Raw genomic sequence first — 14,403 nt, forward strand, 5'->3', positions numbered from 1 at the left:
TATGAACAAAAAGACTCCCAGATATTTTCATGTGAAGGTCCCTCAAGTACATATAGGCTGCAGGAACCTAGTATGTCTAGTAGTCTAAGTTGGCTAACATACATATAGAGGCAAACAACACTGCTAACAATAAAATTCCCTTCAATGGGAAAATAATTAAAACTTTGGGTGTAAATCAGATTTACCTCCATGTAGTGTATCAAATAATTTTTAAATGAACAAAAGGCTTTGTTTTTGTAAGTGAACATTTATTACTTTGATATCTAAAAAAAGGTTCGTAATTTTAAAAAATGACTGTTGTTTGATTGAATTTACTTTTGAAAGTATAAAACTCTGACACCCTGTTGAAGAAGGTGACGGTTTTTGTTTAACCAATAGGAAAAGAGCTAATGTGGTACCCGACCAATCAGATTCAGCAGATCTTTTCCCGGCATAAGTGAGAACAAAAAGCCCCAAACGAGTCAGAGGCCAGCAACATCTGAAAGACAACTACTAGAGCTCCAATCTCTAACTTATTCATATTTCACAACATCAGAAAACATGGTGAGTATGGGATAATGTTACTTCTCCTTTTTACTTGAGAGTTTGACATCTCAACGGTTTTGGGTTGGGCATGTGGCAGCCCACAGTTGCGTGAGCTATCAGTTGTCAAGTTACTGAATCTGCGTTAGCTTATGCTTATGCTAATGCTAATGCTAAAGTTATCTAACGGTCGGGAAAGCTCATCTAACGGTTAGAACTCAAAGCTAAAAGTCTGAAGTCTCTTTTTTATTTTAGGGGATGTTATAATTGTAATTTGTTAGTGTAGCTTTTTTTAAAGCTTTTAAAAAAGCTATCTTTATGTTTTCTGATTAATGGAAAGGCACCCTTCAAATTCAGTTTGAGATGCTGGCCGTTGGTCAACAATGGACAAGATGGCGGAACAAAATGCCAGGGAGCAATGAAAATAATAATGAATGAAAACTTAAATAAAGACAAATATTCATTTTCAGTTTCTACAGCTTTCTTATCAATGCAAGATACGTGATCTTTAAGTCCTGCTCAGATTGTTTTTACATGAAACAGAAACTTTGCTATAATACTTTTGCAGTAGGATTGTTATGATATATGCTTGTTTTTCATTATGTCTAGTGTAATTTAAAAACTCATACATAATACAAACTCAGTCGTGGTCTTAACATAAAGATTAGCTTCTCCAGCAGGCTAACGTCACCTTCACTTTATGCAGGGTAAATTAGGTTGTAGTTTTTTAAGTAATTTAACATAATATTTCAGTTGCATCTAACACACTAAAAGAATCAAGCATTGAGGAGATAAGAACATTACATTAGCAGTTAAGTTTTGAGCAGTAAAAAAATCTGGTAAAGTAATTTTTAACAAATGGTCAAATGATTCCCAGTATCCTGCTGAGGTTCTGGACTGAGATCTGTCATGTTGGCTATAAGGTCTTGCTTGCTTTATTAAGAGGGTAAATTAATCACATGATTTGTCTATTTCCCCCTGCGATTTAATCTTGTCTTAGCTCTGTTTTTCTCTTTAAAATGTGATGAGCAAGCTAAAGCTTCTAATTAGATGATGAACTTGCAAAATGTTACAAACTGCCTTTGTTTTCCTTCAGCGTGAGTGTATCTCAGTCCACGTGGGTCAGGCTGGAGTCCAGATTGGCAATGCATGCTGGGAGCTTTACTGCCTGGAACATGGGATCCAGCCTGATGGTCAGATGCCCAGTGACAAGACCATTGGAGGAGGAGATGATTCTTTTAACACCTTCTTCAGTGAGACTGGAGCTGGAAAGCATGTCCCCAGAGCTGTGTTTGTAGGATCTGGAGCCCACTGTCATTGGTAAACTCATGATCACATACAGACCACAGCTGTTGCTTGATTTGCATAGCTAAACCCTTGAGTCATTTAACCTCTCTCTTCAGATGAGGTGCGCACTGGGACCTACAGGCAGCTGTTCCATCCTGAGCAGCTGATCACTGGCAAGGAAGATGCTGCCAACAACTACGCCCGTGGACACTACACCATTGGCAAAGAGATCATTGACCTGGTGCTGGACAGGATCCGCAAACTGGTGAGTTACGTGAGACCAGGAGGAGCTCCTTCCTAATGAGGCCAGGAGCCTGTGATGATTTAAAATTCTTAACAACTCAGCAATAACAGTGCATGCATGCTGTATATCAACTCACTCACATTATGCAGTTTACCTTTGTACCACCAGAGGGCATCAAATCATTATTAATGGTAACACATTTAACTGCCTATTTAAAGTTAAAACCAAGTGGTTTATGTTAAGAGTTGGTTCATTTTCTCACCTCTACTGGTACTTCTTACATTTAGTCACTGTCTGTCCCTCTGTCCTCAGGCTGACCAGTGCACTGGTCTTCAGGGCTTCCTGGTTTTCCACAGCTTTGGAGGTGGTACTGGTTCTGGTTTCACCTCCCTGCTGATGGAGCGTCTGTCCGTCGACTACGGCAAGAAGTCTAAGCTGGAGTTCTCCATCTACCCAGCTCCCCAGGTGTCCACTGCTGTGGTGGAGCCTTACAACGCCATCCTGACCACCCACACCACCCTAGAGCACTCTGACTGTGCCTTCATGGTGGATAACGAGGCCATCTACGATATCTGTCGCAGGAACCTGGATATCGAGCGTCCTACCTACACCAACCTGAACAGGCTGATGAGTCAGATTGTGTCCTCCATCACTGCTTCTCTTCGTTTTGACGGTGCCCTTAATGTTGATCTAACAGAGTTTCAGACCAACTTGGTGCCGTATCCCCGCATCCACTTCCCTCTGGCCACCTATGCCCCTGTCATCTCTGCTGAGAAGGCTTACCACGAGCAGCTGACAGTGGCAGAAATCACCAACGCCTGCTTTGAGCCGTCCAATCAGATGGTAAAATGCGACCCTCGCCATGGCAAGTACATGGCCTGCTGCCTTTTGTACCGTGGTGATGTGGTGCCCAAAGACGTCAACGCTGCCATTGCCACCATCAAAACCAAGCGCACCATTCAGTTTGTGGACTGGTGCCCCACCGGTTTCAAGGTCGGCATCAACTACCAGCCGCCCACCGTGGTTCCTGGTGGAGACCTGGCCAAGGTTCAGAGGGCTGTGTGCATGCTGAGCAACACCACTGCCATAGCAGAGGCCTGGGCTCGGCTCGACCACAAGTTTGACCTGATGTACGCTAAGCGTGCCTTTGTTCACTGGTATGTAGGTGAAGGTATGGAGGAGGGAGAGTTCTCTGAGGCCAGAGAGGACATGGCAGCTCTGGAGAAGGATTATGAGGAGGTTGGAGTTGACTCTGTTGAGGGTGAGGGAGAGGAGGAGGGTGAGGAGTATTAGAAAGGTCATGAAGCCGCCAGTTAAACAGGTCAGGGGTTGTTTTTCAAAACTTTTGAATGTTTGTGCAAAAAAAGAAACAGTTTGGCTTCATACACAAAAATTAAATAAAATATCAATTTGCATGTTCTGAAGTTTTGAGTTGAAGTTGACTGTTGAGGAGAATCAATGGACTTGAAGGCTTCAGTTTATCTCAAAAACTAATATGTGCTCAGAATGACAAAAATACTGGCTTCTAAATAAAGTTCCTGTGTTTCATGTGAAGCTGCATAGTGAGAGTTTGCTATACAACAATAAACATGCATGACATACATGTTTTGCAGATAATATTCAGTGCCCACAGTGAAACATTCTACATATATTGAAATATTTGAATTAAGTGTTATGGTTTGCAGGCTTAAAACTACAGACAGTATGTTTTAGACATGGCTTACCTCACTAGACCCCAGACCAACAGTCTTTGAAAATACAGAAAAATATAAACTTAAGTTCCCAATCTCATAACTATCGTAACTTGAACGTTCATTCCTGTGTAGTCACTAGATGGAGACAACTTTTTGTCATAGCCATGGTTACATTTGATGACCAATAGCTCTTAGGACAAAAAAAGTCTCCCTCATAAATATGTAACAATATATAACACAAAGAAAAGCAGAAAACCTTCATGTTTTTGAGACTAGGAACAAGCCAAAAACAAAAAAACTAACAATAAGCAATCAGTTGTCTGATCTTACATTTTCTGTCAATTAATTACATTATTAAATGTAATTAATTGACAGAAAATGTAATAAATTACAATTATTACTATAATTACTTGACTAATCGTTTCATCTTAAAGCAGCAGTACTTCAACTCTGACAGTGGTGTATCTAAAGTGTCTGAGAGGAGAATTGTTTACATCCCACACTACAACATCCATGAAGCACTGGATTAACAAAGGATGGCGCATGCGCATTGACCGCTCTAGTAAACCAACGACATCATGAACAGCCCGGACCAACCAGTCGGTTGAATCATCTGCCTGCTTTCTGGACTCTTGTGCTTTCGCTGTCGCTTTTCTTTTTCTACCTATCTGATGAAGTTGTGGACACAGTTACCCAAGAAAATGTTCACCGGGACGAGGTAAGGACGATGTCTTTTAAACTACACTGGTACCGTGACCGTTGAAACAATACCCGCTTTGAGTAGCCACACCGGGCCGTTTGGTTGCGGTGTTGGTGGTGACCTCCGTACCGGTGTGGCCAGTCAACACAACAGCCGTCGTTAACGTTAGCAGCGGCAAGTTTGCTCAAGCTGTATCTGCGTCTTTTGTTTAATTCCCGAGTTTGCTCATAGAGCTTCAGCTCCGGTGACCTAAACCTGGTCTAGACACTAGTCTGGTGACATTTGCATCTGTTTTGCACATTGTTTTTGTTTTGTCAGCTCTGTCTGTGTGTGTGGGGGGGGTGGGGTGTCGACCTGTCCGACCAGTGAACCGCACTCCCGGCGGCTTCCACTGCAGCTGAAACCTTTGTGAGGAAATCTAGAAATGACTGTTGAATAGGTCCAGCGTGAGGACATAGTTCAGCAGTGGGAAGTCAGGTCATTTTCAGAGATACATGATGTATAATGACAGTTATGTAGTTATATCAGTATATTTTTTTTGTTTTTTTTTCTTTAATTGAATATCAGGTGGATAGGCAGTTTGGAATGTATGAATGATATGGAGGAATGGGAGGCAAATGGAAACTTGGACCTTAGTATCTACGATGTAGCCTGACCACTGCTCCATTTATGAGCATAGCTGTATATACAGTGACTGCAATAAACTAACACTGTTCAATATACAGTGTCTGCTTGGCTGATTTATTACTGAGGCTGTAATCTGTTGCCATGCACGTCCACAAAGGATTGATCACCTCTAACTTGCCTGCAGATTCTTGTGTGGATTAAGTTTTGATCTGAGCTCTGTAATATGCTACCATAACAAATCTGCACTTAATTTTAAACAAACAGTTGTAATTATGTTTATGTTGATATTCAGGGTTGGTAATCTCTTCACATATTCCACTTCTCATCCTTGTCTGGTTAACTGAGGTTATATGCAGCTGCTTGTGGAGCTTTCAGACATATAATACTTCACTTGTTCTGAGTTAATATTCAAGGTGTATTACTTTACTGAGATGAGGACTGACTGACTTGGGAAAACCATGAAGTTACAGGTCAGTCAGAGAGCACCACACAGAGATTATCACAGTGTAATCATTCTGGTGGTAGGCTTATATGCAGTTACAGTGGGTGCTTATCAGAGAGGGCTTTGCATTCCCTGAGAATTAAAATGCTCTAAATCATTGAGGGGCCTGTATGTGCTTGTAATAGGCTGCTGCCTTGTGAGAGGGCTTACCGCTGTGGTGTGATCTGCAGGCATGTTTTCACTGTAAACATGGGAGAAGCCTTACATGATGTACCGTGCTGTTTTTTTGTCCTTAGTGTTAATGCTCAGACAGGGAGTTGGCTGATTACAGATCCTGACATTTGAATTGCGTGTCTTGTTTTTCTGAATAAGTGCACATAGCAGATGATTAATGTGTGTTGTAACAGCATGCTTTCCCAAGTGATTTGTGCTTTAAGTCATAGAGTCTGACTGATATACTGCATGTGCAATGTGCATGGTGCATGGTGAATTAACCCTCACACCAGCCCACCTCTGAAAGTGAGTGTTTACCTGACTTCTAGTTATCATGTTCTCCTGCCTGACAGATGAGCAAACACAGCAGGCAATGCATGTGTTTTGATAATACACAGTGAATGAAAATTACCTTGTGTTCCTGTGTTACTTCTGCTTATTAGTTACTTTAGTTCACCTTTAGCATTCATAAGCACTACAGGTGCCAGATTATGGCGTTGCTTCCTCTACACAAGCGCAGCCTTCGGCTATGGCAACTACTGTCTTGTTTTCGTTGGCACTGGCTGTTTGTTGATGTTTCACATCGTCCGCCTGTTGTCACAGTCACGGACAGGCTCTGTGCTGCTGTCGGAAACAGAATTTAACAGAAACTGTCTCGGTGAACTGACTGCAGCATTGTGGCTGAGTTTCAGTTGGCACTGGTGGAGAGCAAGAACACACACTTGTCACTTGTATCTACCAGAATATAAGCTGCTCTGTCCTTGTGTTTCCTCATTGGTGGCCATTATAAACTGTGGCAGCAGGCTGAGCTTTAATGATGTTCAAGAGAATGAATAAAATCAGACTTATCATAGCCCAGCTTTTCCTGTAGTTCCTCCACCATCCACAGAGCAAAGCATCAACATCAGGCCTAAAAAAAGTGGCAGGTTATTGTACCTACTCTTCTGTCCATCAGTACGCACACACACTTCTGAAGCTCTCTTGAGGAACTGGGTTAATGAACTGAGTGTTAAGTTTCACAGGACTGGCAGTGTAGCAGTGGGGACCAGCCTCCCTGGCTGGCTCATATTAAGCACCACAGAGTGAAAGAGTAAACGACAGCACCGACAACAGGGGGGGAGGTATGGACTAATTATTTTTTCAATGGTGGGTGTCATTTAGGAGTGGTCGTAACACAGCTGAGCCTCTGAGACCACCATATGTCAGCATGGTTTCTGGATGTTGTGGTGGCATTAATGTGCAGAGGCAGGTGCTGAACCACAGCCCTGTAATGACTGTTTTCCCCTGAGAATAATTAAAATGTACATCCTTATTTAAGATCTCAATTGTTATATAAGCTTTCTTTTTAGGATCCTGGGCCATATTAAGGATATAAATGATCTTGTAACTATAAATCATGCACTGTGGAAATCTGTTTTACTGCTTTGGACACGTGCTTATGTCTGTAATTACTTAAGCTAAGCATTTAGTGGGTGTTTGCTCACTGGAAACTGGCACTGTCAGTTAATGGATAATTAAAGTTTGAGAAGGTGGCAAATCCAGTTAGTATACATACCATAGTTACATGACTGTTTGAATATTGACTCATGTTGCATGTGTCACATCTAAATTCCCTTTCATTCCCTTTTGTTTGAAAAACAATGAAAGACCGTTCAGCAGCTCTAGGGTTGACGGCACAAGATAAAAAGACAGAAATGAGCAAATAATAGAAATACAAAACAAAATGAGGTAGTATAAACAGAAGTGCAAAATGCTAATAATATAATATATATGCTGTCAGTATGTTTACTGTGAGTGATTTGGCCATTTACACTGCGATAACTCCACCTTTGATAATCTAGCGTGTATGATGGATCCATTGTGGACAACACTGCAAACCAGTGTAAAGACTATGTGAAGATTTTTTTTTATGATTCTTCCATAAATTTGATGATCAAGAAGTTAACTGGATTAGCTAAAAACAGACATTCCCATCTGGTCATTTTGTCCATAAACAGGTCTGCTGTTATATATATATATATATATATATATATTAAAATATATTGATATTGCAATATAAGCACATGTATACCACAACTAAGGATTTTATCGCAATGCCTTCTCCACATTAGAGCTCCATCTAGCAATTATTTTTAATTTAGATTAATCTCCTGATTATTTTCTTGAATGTTGCAATTCACAATTTCCAGATTCTCACAGTTGAGAAACTGAAACCAGTGAATGTTTGGCTGAATGTTTGACAGTTGATTCTCAAAATAGCTGCTGATTATTTCACTGTGGACTGACTAATTGTCTCATTTCCACTCAATACACAGAGATGAAGCACAAGAGGAAAGTGGTTTGTCTGATGTTGCTGATGTTGTGTTTTTGTTCTTTGCATTAGATCCATATCAGTATGTGATGCATCAGTTCCAGCTGTAAATGAGTTAAAACAACCATTTTCAGTTGGACTAGTCCAGTGATATTCATTGATGACGTGACCTAAAAAGTTCCTGAATTGTTTGTTAGAGGGGAAATGCTCCTCAGAGTCTGAATCGTCCCCTGCTGGTTCTGCTGGTCTCAGATTGAGCTCTCTCTGTGTGATGCGTCGTGGATCCTGTGGGATGAACTGTGAATCTGCAGCACTCCACTGGCCCGCCACAACAATAAGCCTGTATGACTGTTTGAATGTGCCATTCTTTGTGCGGTGTGCTTCACTTGGGCCAGACAATGGCTTCATTTAGCATCCCTTCTCTGTCGAGGCCTGCTCTATCTCCATGGCACCCCTGCCATGCCACACCCTGCCCCCAGTCTGGCCTGCTTGCACTTGTCCTCGCTGTTGGGACAGCTGGGCTTAGATAGCCATTGTTGGCCACACCCAAGACCCAACCTCACATTTTAAGGATTGTTGCTTTGTGGCTGAGCTGGAAAACCTCTCAGCTTGTTAACGGTTTTCATTTCTAAAAAGTTGAATGTATAAACCAAACACCCCATAACATTGAGTTTGATGGACACCTGCCAAACATCTTTTGCTGGAGGGAAAAACAAAACCAGAAAAGAGTCTGTGATCAAAGGGTTTTCCTGCAGTGTTTTATGGCAGAGGCAAACCACCTCACCTGAAACAAAGAACCAACATCATATAATATGAAGACGTATTTGTGACATAAAACATAAACCTTTAGGGTAAAAGAACAGAGGTATGATTTCACAAAGGAAAAGCCATTTTACTTCATGTGGCTATTGTTTAGGAGGATCTGGGTGGCTTATACCTCCAATTTACTGAGGTCAAACCTGGATCATAGCTGCTGTGATGTGGTGATCTATCTTTTTTCCTTAGAAAGACTGAAAACTGGTGGAAAAAAATACAGTATACTGTATTAACCTTTCTTAGCCTTGTCAGCTTTAAATTAGCTGCAGCCGATAGCTTGAATTTCATTGGCAGATGAGTTTAGATATCCACTCAATGACTGCACGCTGCTTGTCCCCTCCCAAGACCGTTGACTCTTGACCTTCCTGATTGTTCAGAGGTGAAAGAGCAGTGCACCCTGTTTCCAGCTCGGCCACTCAGCGGTGGCAGATTTTTAATTAATGGGCTTTAGGCTGACAAACCTCAGGCCCTTTAGTGAGTAATGGATCCTTCATGGCAAGTCATTCACTCTTTCCCCCAATTTTATTAGCAATAAAAAATGCATCACAGCTACTAGACGATGTGAACTGAATCTATAACAAGAACTAATGAGGGAAAAACTCTCACAATTGCTGCAGATGTTATGCACTGTCACTGTTTTATTTTGCAAGAATATAACATCTGAAGATCCTTGTTTTGCTGTCAGACCTCCATCCCCTGAAACCAGTGTTGGTTGTGTTGCAGGAGTTCAGTCACTGGTGTTGCAGTACAGTCTCGTCTCCACAGGGCAGGCTCCCACCAGAGAAACAAGTCCTTATCTGCAGTCTTATGGTTCTATAACTAGAACTGGGTGACCTATGAAATGATATTTTGGGCCAATCTGAACTTGTTGCAGATTCACCCTCGAGAGCGCAGTACAAGCTGTGCTACTTCTGATGCCTGCCAAGATAGTTTCCTTTTCGAGGTTGTTTAAGGAGGTAAAGTCTTTTTAATAATGATACAACTGTAAATATAAAATGCAGCACCTAGTCTCATCCAGATGTTTTACGCAGGAAATCACCAGCACTTTCTTAATATTACCAGTTTTATCCTGTAGACAGTACAACAATAAATTAGTTTTATTACCTAACAAGCAGCATCTCCTCTTACACAATATTGAACATGTGTTGACAGAGGACAGGGTGATCAGTTTTTTGGCACACACAGGCCCATAAACTAAAGACCACATTTACTCAAAGCTAAAAAGATTAAGTCCTCGAATTGCTCCTAGTTCAAAACCATTTCAGATGCTCTACATGCTCTTAATAAACATTTCAGTTTTGGGAAATAGTCTTTCCTGGTTGCCTGTTATGTGGAGTGACATAATTGTCCCAGGCTGTTACAGTATGTCACATGACCGAGGCTATATTTATACATGCTTGGTTTTTGTTTCTGACTGAAGTCTTTTAATCATTTAATTTTTTTCAGCTTGTGTATTTTTTAATTAATGGTCTTGCTTTGCTTTTTCCTGCTCAAAGAGTCGAGTCAGTTGTAGTTAACAAAGTTAGAAAGTGACTGTTCTCTTGCCAGACTCAGAGAACTGAGGCAAACCTCAGATTATCATGACAATGAGCGTCAAAATTAATCACTTGTGTGCCTCCAGCCATAAGATGTGGAAAGAGTGTAGCCACGCTGCGGTTCAAACAAAGGGAGCATGTGGGTCCTGTCCCTGTGTGTGTGTGGGGGGAGTCCCATAATCGAGATGTTGGTGTGGGAGGGTAGGAGGGGGTTTTATGGGCCAGGAGGGATTCATGTTTCAATCCTTGCTTGCCTCTTTTCTCTTTGTCTAGGTCACATTATTAATGTCAATTCCCAAAGCAGAGATCCTAGAAATGAGAATTTTGTATGAGTTTGCAGTTTTGGTTGGTCTGCGAGCCCTGTATGTTGTATTATTTAAGATTTAATATAGTTGCAGGAGAGGCTCCAGCTGGTTGGATGCCAGCATTTTGTCTTACAGTAAATTCTATACACCCATCAGCTCAGGCTGCTACTTGTAGTTATGATAATAACAGCTCCATCACTGTAAGCTGACGCGTGTTTGACGTATCAGAGTGAGCTTTATCACGCTCACCAACACAGCTTTGTTACTCAGCCCATATAATAACATTTCATGCGTTAAATGCTAGAGTTAAGAACATTTCCTATATGTCATATCTTATCAGTGCACCTTTACAGTGAATCTCAAAAGATGGAAAAGGCAACTGTGGCAGTATCCGGTATTTTATTATTTTTTTTAAGGTTTCAGACTTAATCTTCTGATTGCAATCTCTAACACCAAAATATAACGCTTGTTTTGACGTATGTTCTTGCAGATTCAACTTGATGACCTGACAAATTGCAGGTTCGTTTTTCTAATTTCAAGCTCTCGGACTACAAAACAATACTTTTTAGGAATTCCACATGGATTTGTAGAATACGCCGTGTGCCCTGTTGCATTCGGTTTTCTTCGACAGGAATAGGTCAGATGCCAACATGACACAAACCAAAGCGTGTGTAACAGGCCTTGAAACAGCAGACAGATATCAGATTCAGCAGCAGACTGTGCCAGAGTTCGGCATGCTTTATCCTGCTCTTAAAATGCCACCCCGCCCTCCAGAAAGCATGCTCAAGTTCTGACAAGTAGTCAAGCAAAAGAGCAAGGACAGGAAGATATGTTTAGGCTACCTCTCTCGTCCTTCCGTCATCCGTGAATTGATACAACTTTATCAGTTCAACAACTTCACAGCAGCACTGGGGCACAGTGTGATTCTTTGGAGCTGATCATTGATGGAGAAGACTGCTTTGATTCAAGATAATCTCCTGCGTAATATATGGAAATGAATGCGTGGCCCCGGTTTATCACATCTCTCTGACGATTTGCATACCACTTAAGCTCATTCATCATGTTATTGGTATTTTTAACATGATAATGTAATTTCCCCTTAACTGAGTTGGCGTCTCCGGAGCCGGTAATGTCAGTCACGCTCATTCTTATTGAATTTGTAGATTTCGTGATTGTTCAAGAAAAAGCACCTTTGTCTTTTTGTCGTTTTGTTGTGACGCACATTGTGACTTCTTACAAATAACATTCATAAAAGCTCAGAAGGCAATCCGCCATCTCTATTCATTCCTGGTAGAATATATTGACAAATGTTTTCTGTTTATCTGAAATAGAGTCGCTGTAGCGTCCTACTTGCCTTCAGGACCATACAGTAAGATGTCCTGGTTCCCTTAGGCAGGGATTTAGGTTGCTGCTACGATGAGCAGGTTCCCACAGTATAACGTATCTGTGTGATAACATTTCTGTAGAGAAGCCGTCAAAACAGCGGTGCAATGAGACCAAACCAGCTGCGTCAACAGCTAAACATTCCTTGAGAGTGATTGAATTTCATCTTTTAGTGGCGACCACTGTCCACGTCCATATTTCTTTCTTTTGTCACAGTTATGTAACTTGTTATACTTTTACCAGTGTTATGATTTATCTGTCATTTATTACAACAACTGGTTCATCTGTCGGTGCTCACAATTTCTTCTATTCGTTTTTGGGAACATTACAGTGATAATAGCAGATTATAACTAATCATGTTCCATGTTAATGTGTGCTGCTACCCTGAGCACAGTGTTGTTTGTGTCCCAGCAGTTTGCCTTGTGCAGTTGATAGCTGAGACGCCACAGGGCAGAAGCTGTCAGGTCGATCCAGTTAAACAGCAGGTGTCCTTGTTAAACCTCCCCAAACATCCTTTTTCTGCTGTTTTCTGTTTTGGTTCCATCTTTTCATTGTGCTGCCCAGCTCTTGGTTTGTTTTGTTTTGTTTGCTTCTCAGGTGATTTTATTTTTTTTCATGTCATTGAATTTTTTTTTTTTTTTTGTGGCTTTTGTCCGTTCTCAGGTTGTTTTCCCTCCTGCTGAGATTATGACACACTCTGAGATAAGCAGCTTGTAACTCTGCAATCCAGCCATGCAAGATGGCCGTGAACTGCACGCCGGCTTGGTTTCACCTTAGACTTCGCCTCTGTGTCAGTCACGCATTCGGCTGTTTGTAAGTTAGCCTCGCATCCGTGCTGGCTGGTCAAAGATGAGGTCAAGACCTCAAACCTTTTCACATGGACTTAGTCTGGTGAACTAATTCACAGAGCATCCGTGTGTGACATTAGCTAATATGGACCCAGTGCTTTGAAGCTGTCTTCACTCTCAGAGCAGACTGGACACTGATTGGATTATGTTGGATTAACGTTACTCTATTTGATTTGTTTGTTTATAAACCACCTCTACTGCAGCACGATGCATCACACTGTCTCCTCTTTCTTGTCTCCCTGCTCAAAACCGTAACCACTGATTTCTCAGCGTGGTGAGCTTGGCCTACATCTGGAGGGATCAACAAGTTAAGCCACAGCCTTTTAACCCTCAAATTCTGTCAATCCATTACAAGCATGTTCATGGCAGCTGCAGCCTCTCACATAATAATATTTTTACAGCAGTTTCTTCCACTTCTTCCAGGAAGAGCTTTCATCTTCATAGCCCTAATTCTTCAGGTTTTCCTATGAATACAGTGGTCAGTTTATAATTCAAGGGTCAAAGAAGCAGATAAATTTACAGCTTAGAAAGTACCTACCTGTGTAGTTTATTAAAATGCTAAGTAATTTCTTGGCATGTCAGTTATACATGTTATAAATGATCAGAGAATTATTTGTATTGCTAAATATCCACTCTAAATGTGAGGTTATTAGCTGTTTTAGAGGGGCATTTACAGTTAAAAATGCTAAGTATGTTTTCAGAAATTTGGTGAAACTCATCCACTGAGGAAAACTGTGAGATGGGTTGAACTCTTTGTGGACCTTGAGTTTAGATTTGTCTGTTAGGATGAAGAATGAATGAACGTTCACTCTCAATAATCAGACTTATAACATCTGGTTATAAACAAATATTCAACAAAAACTTGCTGATATGTGCATGGAGGCCACTACAAATGTTAAACTCTGGAAAACTCATGTTCTTCATCATGTTAGCCCTTTCATTGGACCACAGGAAATAGGGAGCCTCTGGAGCTTTGTGACCATGTGAGATGAGAGAAAACATCATGCAGATATTCGTGCCGTGACATGTAAATAGAAAGAGCCTATCCCTACCTTTAGGTCAATGTTACTTGGCTGCGTTTTAGAGATTAGTGGATGCAGAAAGTTGTGCACCCCTTTGGGATGGACGTCTCTATTGCAGGGGGTAATTACAAGTTTACAAGCAGAGGGTGGGTAGAGACCAGTAGGACCCTTTTTAATCCTGGCATTTAATTTGTGATCATTAGGGTCTCCTGCAAGGGAAGGGCTGCATGGGTGGAATTTATGGGTATAGCCCCACCCTGAATGAAACATATGTACGGTGCAGCCCTGTTGCCCTCCACCACATGATACAAGCCATAATATAACGTTCTGCTTTCACACATTCCTTCGCCGCAGTTGGAGAAGCTGTTTTTTTATTTAGGGGCTGCCAGTCATGATTCAGCTGAGAATATGTTTATCATTGCATTGCGTGCAGCAGGAACTTTGTGTTCATTTT

General features: G+C 41.3%; 1 protein-coding gene and 1 pseudogene across 2 annotated transcripts in view; both read left to right on the forward strand.

The window, feature by feature from the left end:
* The first annotated feature begins 392 nt into the window (after positions 1 to 392).
* Positions 393 to 3,607, forward strand: LOC108895643 (tubulin alpha-1B chain-like; annotated as a pseudogene).
* A 691-nt stretch (positions 3,608 to 4,298) lies between these two features.
* LOC108895619 (disheveled-associated activator of morphogenesis 1) overlaps positions 4,299 to 14,403 on the forward strand; it is a 46,644-nt gene continuing 36,539 nt past the window's right edge. For both annotated transcript variants that reach the window (XM_018694502.2, XM_018694505.2), the window contains exon 1: positions 4,299 to 4,465. The gene's annotated coding sequence lies outside the window, so the exon portion shown is untranslated. The remainder of the gene's footprint in view (positions 4,466 to 14,403) is intronic.

Source organism: Lates calcarifer, linkage group LG7_1 (assembly GCF_001640805.2).
Source record: "Lates calcarifer isolate ASB-BC8 linkage group LG7_1, TLL_Latcal_v3, whole genome shotgun sequence".
In the NCBI taxonomy this organism is placed as follows: Eukaryota; Metazoa; Chordata; class Actinopteri; family Centropomidae; genus Lates; species Lates calcarifer.